At 42.8% G+C, this 13,409-nt stretch overlaps 1 protein-coding gene across 6 annotated transcripts in view; it reads left to right on the plus strand.

The window, feature by feature from the left end:
* Positions 1-1,208: 1,208 nt before the first annotated feature.
* usp2a (ubiquitin specific peptidase 2a) overlaps positions 1,209-13,409 on the plus strand; it is a 66,162-nt gene continuing 53,961 nt past the window's right edge. The window contains exons 1-3 of one of the 6 annotated variants that reach the window (XM_019367694.2): positions 1,209-1,440; positions 3,056-3,304; positions 3,477-3,581. The gene's annotated coding sequence lies outside the window, so the exon portion shown is untranslated. Of the gene's footprint in view, positions 1,441-2,668; positions 3,000-3,055; positions 3,305-3,476; positions 3,582-8,045; positions 8,086-13,409 lie in introns of those variants that run through there. The other 5 variants (XM_005465750.4, XM_005465747.4, XM_005465749.4 and 2 more) reach the window with 5 other exon arrangements.

The raw sequence follows: 13,409 nt of genomic DNA on the forward strand, positions 1-13,409 counted from the left end.
GCTCAGTTGATACTAAAGTGTGCCAAGAAAATATCCCCTACACCCTTACACCACCAGCAGCAGCCTGAATGAATGGTACAAGGCGGGATGGATCCATGCTTTCATGTTGCTTACACCAAATTCTGCCCCTACCATCTATACGTTGCAGCTGAAATTGAGGCTCTTCAGAGCAGGCTACGTTTTTCCAGTCTTCTCTTGTCCAGTTTTGGTACACCTTTGAAAATTGTAGCCTTAGACCCTTGCTCTTAGCTGACAGGTGTAGCACCCAGTGTAGTCTTCTGCTGCTGTAGCCCTGCTGCTTCAAGAGATGCTCTTCTGTAGACCTTTGTTGTAATGAATGGTTATTTTCGGTTGCCTTTCTATCAGCTCAAAGCAGTCTGTCCCTTCTCTTCGGATCTCTCACACCAAGGAGGCTCAAAGGCTCAGCTCTCTGGCTATTTTCTCTTTTTCAGACTATCCTCCAAGATGATTGATTGGTGAGTCAGTGGTAATTATAGCTTCAATTTTCAGTTCTTAGCTGAAAGGGTTTGCACCCAGTGTGGTCTTCTGCTGCTGTAGCCCATCTGCTTCAAGGTCAGGCATACTTGAATACATACATTGAGAGATGCTCTTCCTCAAATCTTGGTTGTAATTAGTGGCTATTTGATTTTTGGTTGACTTTCTATCAGCTTGAAGCAGTTCACAGATTTTATGTCCAGTACTGTCTGTATATAACGGTTTTGTTTTTCATTTCAAGGTAGGTACTAAAGTGTGTTTGTACTTATGGAATTTACGTACTTAAATCAATTTTTATTATTACCCCTATGACCTCAATAAAAAAGTAGCACGTGTTCACTCATTATGAAAAGAAAAGGCAAGAAATGACCGCAGTTTCCTGGGTACTTTTACATAACACACCTCAGCTATCATAGACAGAGCCATTGACTTACTCAAGGGCTCTGATCATAAGGTGACGGCTTCAGTTGCATTAGGCTAATGAACTTGTTGGAAACCCACTGGAAAGCTATCCGAATAGCATTTAACTTTTGATTAAATCACGGGTGGGTGGTATCGCCAGCTCTCTTCGACGCCCTTGAACATGGCATTTTTTTCAATGAAAGAAATCTCTGATGTTTACGTTCATTGCCATGACGACGGTGTAGGAGGCGGTTCACTGCGTTAGCTAGTGACGCTCAAATAGAGATATGAACCAATCAGAAAAAAGCTTCGTTGACCGACTGACGTCACCGTTAAAGCGAAAAGAACCGTTACTTGGTTGCTGAAACTCTACAACTGCACTGGAAGGAGGATATGGCTGAATACCAGCGTACTCTTGATTAAATCGCCTGGGGGGCAAGTTTCCAGTCTAATGTTAATGGTGATGCTCTAAAAGTGACCACAGAGGTACTTTTGAGTGGCGCTTCCCTGCCCGTTTGGATCGGGATGTTCTCCAATTGTGGGGTGAGTGTATGCAGTTACCTGACACCACCATAACCCTGATAGGTGCTGTTCTTTCAGACAGACAGAAGCACAAACCGAACTCCCATCGAGCTCAGACAATGTTAAGTTTGCTTTGCGAGGGAAATTAACATATAAACGGCACTAAAAACAATTTAGCTCATTTTAGAAGTAACGGCGTGGCGGTTAAATATTCAGTATCAGTTGTGATAGCGTAGCTGCTGTCTTTTTTTTTTTTTTTTAGTATATTTTCAAGTTTTAGAACAAGAATGCACAATGCCCGAAGCTATGCTGCAGGGCTGATAACCCCGAACAAACTCTAAAAGTTCGTCAAATGAAGTCTTAATTTTTCTATTGGATATACGTGTGCGAAGAATACTACCCTAGTAGGTTTGGAAGTACTGTGTCATGACACGTGAAATTTGCGTTCTTGCTGCATTAATAAGCTTACACTGTTCAGTTTGGCGCGGTACTCTGACACACTGATACTGTCTTGGCTACACTGCACCGTTACTGTTGACTAGAGTAAGCTAGCAAGACAGCTAATTAACTGACCAATACGGCGTGGTCACGTGCTTATATACAGACGAAATGAAAATCCAGGTTAGTTAATACGCGCTGTATTAAGTTTGTGCGTCGCCTCCGCTGGGTTCAGAGGACTCGGACGGCAAGTTTTCGGTCTGTCTATCGACCCTAAACACCCCACCACCCCCTCTCTCTTCACAGACAGCACCGCAAGCCTCCTCTTCCATTACCGAGCAACGCTCCCGGGGTCTGACTGGTTATCTAATCACGTCATCCCCCACTATTAATGAGCGGCATTTGAAATGCGCGTACATCATATTTTGCATCAAATTGGTCCCTTCAGGAGCCACGTTCAGTCCCACACCGCAGTGCAGCGAGCCTGGCTCCGGTACCAGCGCCATCTCATCTCAGTGTCAGTGTCATGTAATGCTACACCCCTCACAGAGCCGCGTCTGTCTTTTTCCATTGTCCTGCAAACGTACGTCAACACACTACAAAATACTCCACTTCATTTAGTCCTCTGCTGCTCACGTATTAGCTTTTTGTTATCTGGATACCAGTGTCATATAAACATGTGGTCAGAGTGAGTGGCTGTCATTTTAATTTACTTTAAAATGACAGCCACTCACTCTGGTATCAGTATCAACAATATTGAGCAGTCTCCCTCTATTAGGTGCTATTTAAGAGCCATCAGTTTACTGGGGTTGTGTACAGTATCTATTCATTTTGCTACACACACACACATATAAAATGTAGTTACTGTTACTGAGAAACCCAGAGATGCCCATGGATGAGCCTGGCTGGCCGGCCAGCCCCAATGCTAGTCCTTAAGAGCAAAGTGGAATGCCAGTGAGTGTTGAGTGATCCATGGAGGTCATAGGCGCCTGCTATATTTACTGACTCTGTAACTCGATCTGTGGCATTCTGGAGTGCTGTGCTCACGCTGTCCCCTCGCACTCCGTTACCCACAGAGTCCCAAACTTAACTGGCACCCCGTTGCCTTATGTCTGTTGGTCTGGCCTCTCAGAACAACAAGGGTGAGCCTCTTAAAACCTGACCTAACCTGTTGCTCTTCGTCCTTTTCTTCTCTTAGGTATCTGCTTGAAAAGTTGACACATACAGTGTGGACTGCTCGCTCAGCTGTAGAACAAGGCTTGCCTAGGAGGATAGGGGATAACCTTTCAGAAGCTTCTGGAGTTTGCTCGCATGAGTAGAAGAGCTTCTGGCAGCGCACTCACCAGAAATATACAGTTAGACAGTCTTAGCTTAGCTGGGCTTTATAATGAGCAACTTTTCTGGATTTGATAGTCCAACTGGGAGAATGCGCCATCAATCTTTAATGGTAAGACATGAAATCCGGAACATGTGTTGACTGGTAGCTTGCACGTTCAAGTCACGCTCGAACAGCTTGTGTGAAAGTGCGGCAACTTGTCTTGAGAGGCAGACGCACTCACAAGATGCTTCTTTCTGGCGTCAGGGTGGTGTTAATCCTGTGTGCCTGTGTGTTTCCACAGGAGCGTGTGCATGTGCATAGACTGTAGGATAGCAACAGTAGGATGAGCTGCCCCAGAGCCATCGCAGTCTGCGGAGACTGACACACACCGCTACAAATACGGCAGGTAATTACTTCACACAGATGCCTTTGGACACACAACTCTGTCCCAGCTGCTATGTCTGTCCTGCTATCATGTCAGCGATCGCAAGGTTCACATGCATTGCAGCAGATTTACTGACAGAAAGTGAGGGAAAGTTATAAAAATAAGTTACGTGGTGTGTTTAATCTGCTCATTCAGTGACTCACACAAATGTCTAAACTAGAACATTGATGTTGTACATCAGTGTTTTCTCAGCTTACAGTACTACTATACCATGCACACTGTGCCACTAATGGGACAGCTAAAAGGTATCGCCAGTATCATAGAACAGTCTTCCAATATTCAACACATTCCCACTACATTACTGCTGTACTGTGTAGCTTTTATGTACTGCTGTACAGTGTAGCTTTTATGTGATACAATGCTGGTAACCATTGACTGTAGAAAACATGGACGACGCGACTCCGCCTCCTACCATTGTGCAAAAATGAAGCCAAAATACCCCGCTTGTGGAGGCTGCCATCTTGCAAATTTGGAGCCAGAGTCTGCGCAGTAGTGACTTGAGGTGGAGCGACTGTGTAACGCTCCCGCCCACACACCCGCTGGACGTGACCGCAAACACGCCCCCCTACACTTTTTACGTAGCCCGGCTGCTCGAGTTCTTTTGCTGGTTTACCACGACTGACGACTCGTTTAATTAAGGTAAATACAACCATGTCACTGTTATAAAAAAAAGACACACAGCTTATCATCTTATAGTTCTAAAATCACTCTGTTGTTAATTCGTTAGTTAGATTAGCCGCTAGCATACGCACCTGTTGGAGGCTTGTTGGTAGCTAGTTAGCGATGCTACACACCTAATACTCTTAATAGTCTGTGTTATTGAAGGATTCAGCACTTATGGGGTTTTTTATCCATTTTTAGACAGCGATGAGATCATCTGCACACTCTACAGAAGCCCAGAGTTACTGTTAATATCAAAAATATAATGCTGTCCTTTGAGATTTTAACATAAGACTGTGAGTGTAATGGATCCATCCATCCATCCATCCATCCATCCATCCATCCATCCATCCATCTTCATCCGCTTTATCCGAGGCCGGGTCGCGGGGGCAGCAGCCTAAGCAGAGAAGCCCAGACCTCCCTCTCCCCAGCCACCTCCTCCAGCTTATCCGGGGGAACACCAAGGCGTTCCCAGGCCAGCTGAGAGATATAATCTCTCCAGCGTGTCCTGGGTCTGCCCCGGGGCCTCCTCCCGGTGGGACATGCCCGGAACACGCCCGGAACACCTCACCCAGGAGGCGCCCAGGAGGCATCCTTGTCAGATGCCCGAACCACCTCAACTGGCTCCTTTCGATGTGGAGGAGGAGTAATGGATCTAAAACTGTTTAAATCTTCAGAGCCCTCTACATCCTGGTAACATGGAAACTTTAAAAACAGCAGCAGAACGTTTCAGTAATGTAGTCTAATTTGTTCTTTTCATTTAATAACAGAGTCCATATTATATCAACAGCTACATTCACCCTGGAGAGAAACTAGTGAGGGTGACCACCAGGCCAAGCTGGGTTTCCTGGGTCCAGAGGTTTGGAGAAACTTCTTCTCTTTCTTTCATCACAGCTGTCCTCTGCCAGATGTTCTGTTGACCCACTGAAAGAGGCATCATTTAAGAAACACCAGGAAGACTGAAGCTCATCGCATTGATCAAGCAGGACTCATGATCTTCACCAGCAGCTCCCTCACAGGGAAATCTTCAGCACTCCTCCGTAGGCCCGCCCCAGGAGATGGATAAACCCAGTATTTCATGAACACTGTGATGGAGACCTTTGGTTTGTCTAATGTTATAAATACTCGGATACTCTCCAGAGGCTCCGGACTTTTACATAAAGATATTATATTCAGTCCTGTAGAAACTTATATATTTAAAAATATATGATCCTCTCTGGTTACTCTGGGATGAATAACTCTGAATCACTTTATAGTAAATAACACACTATCTGCAAAACACTGTGAAAGAATTCCAGATGACAAGTTTGTAGTTCAACATACAAGTGATGATGTTTGACCTTCATCAGGTTTTATTTAATTGTGTTAGAGAAAATCTCATATGCTCTTCATGCAGCTGAGTACATCAAGTGTTTAAAACGGAAGCTGTGCAGGTCTGAGATCAGCAGCTTTGTGAAACACCAAACTGAGGTCCTGTTAATGCTGATATATAGTGACACAGTTACACGAGTGATTAATCCTTTTGTTTTTTTGTCTTTAACTTTATCAATAAAGCTGCAGCTTTCACTACAGCACATGTGGTACTTTAACCTTTGTACTGTTTTCATCAGTTCATTTTGCAGTTAACATGTGAACATGTTGGATGATTTGTCTGCTGTCACTGGGTGGTGCTGAGGTCTGAATCTGAGGGCAGAGAGAACAGAACCATCAAACTCAGATATAAATTTTATCCCTCAAAATTGAAATAAAGCTGATCCTTCTGTCCTCACACATTCAGGATCTGAAGTTCTTCTCTTACATTTTTTTCAGTATTACAGTACACTACAGTACTTTAATCCATAGTTCCTGATTAATGAGGAGTTACTGAAGTACAAGCTTTTAAAAAAAGATGTTACTGTCTTTACAGATGTGGCAAGAGCCTGAAAACATGCTGTTTGCACATATTTAATATTCAGCTCTGCACAGGAGCTGCAGCAGGGTGCAGCCTGTTGGATTTTACAGTATAATACTTGTAATAAAAGTACAGTAACAGTAATTAGTGACTGAGTAGCCCGGGGCGTTTCTCTTGATTTCTTTAGTAAATTCATTCACCTGCACAGATTAGCTAAACGAACCCTGAAAGCCGAGTGCTCATTTTAGCTAGCTAGGTCTCAGGACCTAGCTAAGGACCGTAGTTACGGATTAGCTTGCAAACACGTTTAACTTACCGAAAAAGTGCAGCGGGGCCTCGGGTCCTTCTGTCGGGTAGTCCAGTTTACTGAAGAGCACCTCAGGATGTCGTTAAAACAGTCCGTCGTGTCTTTGTAACGTAAACGCTGGCCCTCCTCTCAGAGCCTACGCTCTATCTGCTATTCCCGAACAGAGATACGCAAGTTTCTCCGTGACTGCAGCTGCCAGTCAAAGCTGTTATGATGACGTTTCACCCCATTTTAACATCGCCGCTGTAGGAATTAGAATCAAACTTATGGGAAAGGAGACCCCTTGGACATCAATCAGCATGATGAGAACTATTGATAACAAAAGAAAAAATCTTTGGAAAAAAATTATCTAAGGAGAATTAATTTATTTTAGTCTGACCCCAGTCCCATCCGCTAACATGGAGGAGGCGGGGTTTATGACCTATACTGCAGCCAGACACCAGGGGGCGATAGAGACGTTTTGGCTTCATTTTTGGGGCGCTGTCGCGTCGTTCATGTTTTCTACAGTCAATGCTGGTAACATGTTCATATGTTTCTATAGGGCAACACTTTGTGGACATGTGTATGGATTTTTTTTTCAGATTTTAGAAGAACAAAGGAGGGAACAAAGAATGGTATAAAACCACGACAAAGCCATAGAAAACAACTGTTTATTCAGATGATTTTTAAACCGGACTAACATTAACTGTGTCAATGGCATTATTATAGAATGAGAGACTCACTGAATCCTATGGGAGAGTTCAGTGAAGGCAAAAGTGGTGGTTGCTGATTCTTTTAAAACCCAGATTTTATAACAGACTTTAAGTAGTTTTCAGGTCGTTTGAATTAGGGCAGGGCAATATGGCCAAAAATATTTATCACGATATATATTTGAAAATTTACGATAACGATATAACTGACGACATAATAGATGCAAGACAAAATACTTCACAACTCCACAACTTTATTAGTGCTTTTCCGCCATGTGCGTATGAAAACAGAGGCACTTCGCATGCGTGTTTTACCCATATTCTATCACGTTATTTCATTTTGTTAGCATTGCCTAACATTATACCGGTATACCGTGAATGGTATACCGATATAATGGTATACCCACTTTTCAGTTATTTATTTGTAAAAAATGTTTGGAATCATGTATGATTTTCATTCCACTTCTCAAGTGTACACCACTTTGTATTGGTCTTTCACGTGGAATTCCAATAAAATTGATTCATGTTTGTGGCTGTAATGTGACAAAATGTGGAAAAGTTCAAGGTGGCCGAATACTTTTGCAAGTACTTTACATACTTTTACATATTTTTATGTGTCACTTTCGGTTTCCGTGAAACATCAGCGCCAAAAGGAGCAGGATCTGCTCAGAAGACTTAGCACAGGTCTCTAGAGTGTGACCAATTTGGTCGAAAATGCGACCAAATTTTTCAGTGGTGTGACTAAAAAATAATATTTTGGGGTAACAAAAAAAAAAAAAAAATCTCTGCAACTCTCCGTGTGGTCAACAACAGACACACATTATGCCCCTATCGTGGACTAAACCAATCAGAGATAGTCAGGGGCGGGACCTCTCTGATTGGCCGTGGTCCAGTTGAAAGTGCAGGTGGAAGAGAGAGGTGAGTAGCTTGAATAAAGCGATATCAATTCATTAACGGATTCCACACAAAGACATAAATACAGAGCGGACCCGACGCATCAGAATCAGCTTTGTCTTTCTCGGCTTTCTCACCCCACGGCCCGAACACGGACACGCTGTCGGAGCTTAGCGATTCTGATGCGTCGGGTCCGCGCTGTGTTTCCGTCTTTTTTGCGCTAGATTCTGAGCTGCAGGTTTTGTCTCTCCAACCAAAATTCGCCGAGCCAGCAGCAAAAGAAGCAGCAAACTACGCTTCACATTTGATCAATGTCGTCATGAATTCCCTCTGACTTTTGCTGTTTTGCTTCCACCACGATAAAAATCACACTTCATGCACAGCTCTCTCTCTCTCTCTCTGTACATCAAGAACAGTTTCCCGTCTCAAATCTCTGTTTTCTGCATTATCCATTCGCTTATTACCCACCAGTCTACCATTGTTTACAGCGCTGTCAGCTGCTGTCTTTTTCTTTTCTTTTTCTTTGTTTTCACTTAAATGACCTCGGACAAGAAAGCCTAATTTCTGCTGTTCAATACTGAAGAAATTTAAACTTCTTAAAATTATGCAAAATTGCAGAATATTTTTAAGGTTATCTGCTATAAAACGCCAGACCAGAAAAATCTCCTTCATGTTTTTCTGTGTTTTATTCTCAGTTACTTTCACACAAAGGCATCTGCTGTGATGTTCACGATTCTGATGAAGTCTCATGTGTATCAGTACTGATAAATGATCAGAATTATAATATTTCTGACTGTCTGAGGCTAAATTGAATCGAATCAGGACTTTGAGAACCAGAATCGAATGGATTATAGAAATCAGTGATGATACCCAGCCCTAGTGAGCAGCCTAGGCCTGACAGAAGTGGATGTAGCTGTGGGTAATAAGAAAAGATAAAAAGAACTATTGATAACTTTTGTGTTAAGTTAAGGACTGATCCATCTGAAATTCATAGCCAGCTCCGACACGGTGCCATCAATCTTTGAATGCTGAAAAAGCACAGTGTATCAAGGAAACACATTATATGCTGCAATAAATGCACTGCCCAATTGTCCCCTCTCCCCACTGCCTTTCAGCAGCAGGCAGCAGCAAACAGGTCGTCAGAGGAGGCCAAGATGATGATTAAGTTTAACATTTTCTACAATATTGAAAAAGCAATTTAAGCACAGGTTTGTTAGTTAATAATTTAGAAATGAATATTGTCTGTATGGACTTCCCCCCCAAAGAAAGTGCACATGTAAAACTGCGGTGTTAAGCGATGCGGTTGAAAAATTTGAGTGCGCCTAACTTTTGTGCCGGTATGCCTAAATTTTTAAAGTTAGGCGTACCGGTGCGTCCATGGCAAAAAGTTAGTCTAGAGCCCTGTAGCAGTATGTTGGTTTTTGCTCGAATTAAGCCAGTCTATAAAGTGTTTATCAGCAGTATGAATTACTGGATAAAAGACTTTCAAATCTAAAGTAATCCAAGGAAGCTCTGTCAGTGCTAGTGCTTTATTCTGTTTGAACTCTTGAGCTGTGTGAGCTTTAACTAGTTACGCTTGAGCTTGTCCAGTGAGTCACTTAGCATCACTCAGGCAGTGGGCTGTCAGAGCATGATAGGTGTTTGAAATAATAATAGTGTCTTATTGGCCAAACAATTTGCTTAATGAATGAAGAATTACAGCAATCAGCTGCACAGACTGGAGCATCAATCACTGTAGCCCAGATCCCGTCCTCTTTGAGGTCACTGCTGTGTGTATGGCCTCAGTGTGAGTCATCCACAGATGGTAGTAGTGATGAATGCTAATTGGTCTGCTCTTCTTCAGATTTTCATATTGCATAGGCTTGGTAGCAGATACTGTGAAACTCTGACTCCTCAGTTGCAGCCTTTGAATGCAGGGCTTTGGGGCTGTGCCCTGTTTTGGGGTGTTTCATGTATGTTCCAGGATGGAGAACGAAAGGTGACTGAGATGTTAAATTCAGAGCTCTCATAGTTTCCACAGGCCCAGCTGGAGGGCCCTGGGAACAAGCAAAATTGTGGATATTACATTTCTTCTTTCATAGCATTTTCAGGAACCAGGTGTTTTTAGTTGCTACTTTAATTTCATGGTTTATGCAGTGTATCATCTTTGTGCCAGCACTGTGCATTCCTCCAGTTCATTTCCTTTTCTTCTTTGTGCAGCGCTTTAAATGCTGCATGTACACAGTACTGCACTGCCATATGCACAAGATTTGGCTGAGGTCAAAACAAAAGTGACGAATGGTATCTAACCACTAGTTAGGGACAGCTGGCGAAGGTGCAGCTATGGCCTGTTGGAATGGAGGAGTACTTGAGCCTCTTTTAATATGCTTGGCAGCCAGTTGTTACAGGCAAAGGGGTAGGGTAGGGTTGTCAGTGTGGCCTTCAGTGGCATCAGCATGTTCTTATCTGCTCACATTTCAGGGTATATATGGCAACCAGCACAGCTCAGAGACAGTCACTCACAGTCCCCTTGTTGATTCTTAACATCTTTCCCTTTGAGAACCAAATTATTTTGTGAATGTTTTCTGCTGGCACATGCTGATTCGTGCTGCTACTGCTGGTCGGTTTATACTGAGGTGATGGCAACACTGCAATATACTGCTGTGAAGGCCAAATAGCCTTCAGTTTACTAAGTTCACATATTTTACTTGTAAATGTACACGGTGGTCTGACAAAAGTCAGTATGTCTGTTTTTTCCTTTCTAAATCTCAAATAGGTTGTTCATTCGCAGCAGCCTGATTTAAAGCTGTGGTTATGAACAGCTTGATGTTAGCAGTGAGTCAAGTTCAGATGGAAAATCTCTTCAGTTCCCATCAGTTCTGTGGGGCAGTTTGGTGTCTTTCAGCTCCTTGGTTTGGTTAAGTTTCAGTCCTCAATTTCAGAAGATAGTCAGCAACAAAAAAGGCTAATTTTGATGAATTTGCAACTCAATAGTGAGCATATAGAGCACTCCATGAGGCCACCTCCGCCCACTGAGCTAACCTGTGCAGTGAGCTGCTCTAAATGAAACAAAGTGGGACAATGGAAGCTGCTGTTCCTGATTGTCCGGCATCCTGTAGACTTTACTCCATGAAGTCCACGATGATGAACATTTATGCCAGGAATGAACAAAATCATTTTTGGAGGTAATCTTTTCTTTGTAAATGTTTGTAAATCTAAATTAAGAGGGGTTTTTTGTTTTGTTTTTTGTTTTTTCCAATTTTGTTTAGATAAGTTAACACATTTTACTTTATGCCTACTTCTGATGTATTCATAAGTTATTAACTGTTATAGTTATCATTGTCTTGTCGATGGAACTAATAATAGGTACATCTCCCTCAGACTATGACTTGGCTATGGCTTCAACAATTGGAAAATAAGTGTAAAACAAATATTTGATTGGTTTGAGTTAAACAAAACTAATCCCCTCCCAGATGCTAAATGAGGCAGTGACCAAGATGTCAGGCTGAAGAACTGATTGCCATTCAGACTATGAGGACATCAGTAATAGCACATGGAAGTAGGAGGTGTGGGAGTGGTGGTGGTCATAATAATCTGGTTTGGTTTCTGGCCGCCCCTCCCTGAGCCTGGTTCTCCCAGAGGTTTCTTCCTGTTAAAAGGGAGTTTTTCCTTCCCACTGTCACCAAAGTGCTTGCTCATAGGGGGTCATATGATTGTTGGGTTTTTCCTCTGAATGTATTATTGTAGGGTCTACCTTACAATATAAAGTGCCTTGACATGACTGTTGTTGTGATTTGGCGCTATATAAATAAAATTGAATTGAATTGAATTGTAAATGTGGCAGCCACTGTGAGCCTACTGGTTAATTGGACATGAGTATTGATCACCATCCTTTATTAACAATATGGGGAAGTGGAATATTTTTCTACTAGTTTGATCCTAATTGAGAAAATGTCTTCTGTCTGTGGAAACAGGGCCTGAACCAGCAGTGAGTTTCACATAGAATTTACACATAGATTTCTCCTCAGAAATGCACTGACTCAGCCTGCCATTTACTACAGTACAGTACAGTACAGTACTCACACACAGACACACTCCCACTCCAGATCAGCCCGAGTGTCTGTACTGATGTTACATTCACGCAGTACCACTCCAGGGCACGGTGCCTTTAGCGTCCTGCATCATCAACAACACTGGTGGATAGCGGAAGCTTCAGATTGCTTCTCCTCTCCACCAGTCCAAGGGCACAGCCTGAGAGGACAGTGGGTGTGGGAGGAGATCTTACTCACTGACTCTTTTAGAATGACAGCATGAGCACATTTTAGTCCTATTTCTTTCTTTGTTTTTTGTTTTTTTTGTTTTGTTTTTTGTGCGCCTTGATAATAACGACAGCCATTTCCAGAGGCTTTATGTTTTTATGGCACCCCATCCATCTCGCTGATGTGTGCTCTGATCTGTGCCAGGAGTTCTGTTGTTGCTCTCCTCCCTCCTTATGCATTCCATGTACACACATGGAAAGGTGGGAAGATCCCAGAACAGAGCCAGGACAATAAATATAAAGTACTTCAGAAAAAAAGATCAGGCTTTTGTTGAGGTCTTCTTCTGACTGTAGTGGTCCTTTAACCTCATGTTTTACTAAGAGGTCACAGACACTGTGTTTCCGCAGGGAGAATTGTGGCGTTGTCTATCAGTGTTGTAAGTTTGGGGGGGGGTTAAAGTTGATTTGATTTTTTTCATCTTTCAATTACCTCTGGTGAAAGGAAGCTCCTGTTTGAGCTTGGTTTTCTGAAACCTGCCCCATAAGTGAAACCTCATCTCCTTCAGTTCTTTGCCAGCAGGATGCCAGCAGTCAGCTGCTGAAATCTTTTCTTGCACTGCACTCATGCAGTCACTTGTGCTACTCTGTTGACAGCTTTCTTAATACAGATTTAGTAGAAGCCTACCAGAACAGCCAAGTCTTTCATGGTAGTACAATGTTGTTTTCCTCTGGCCTCCCATATTAGATTCTATCTCACCACGTTCTGACTTTTCAGTTGCACAAAGACTTGTTAATCAGAGGGTTTTCACTTCCTTGGTGGCTCTAAAAGGGAGGAAAAGAATGCAGAGCATTAAGTCACCAGCTCTCCAGCTCTGATACTTAGTGGCCATGGAATATGCCCTGCTGTTACTTTTAAGTCCTTCATGTGTTGGTAGCAAGCAAACAAATGCAGCTTGTTGCCCAGTAGCTATGGTAACTGCTGGTTATCACAGCCTCAGGGGAGGCCAAAAATGCAGAAGTAGCCAGAGTGCATTTGTGTGTGTTTTTGCTCGTGACTCTGCGTGTGTTGTTGTTTCCGTGGAGACATCTCTTCAGAAGTGGGATCTGTAAT

This window comes from Oreochromis niloticus, linkage group LG14, assembly GCF_001858045.2.
Source record: "Oreochromis niloticus isolate F11D_XX linkage group LG14, O_niloticus_UMD_NMBU, whole genome shotgun sequence".
Taxonomy (NCBI): Eukaryota; Metazoa; Chordata; class Actinopteri; order Cichliformes; family Cichlidae; genus Oreochromis; species Oreochromis niloticus.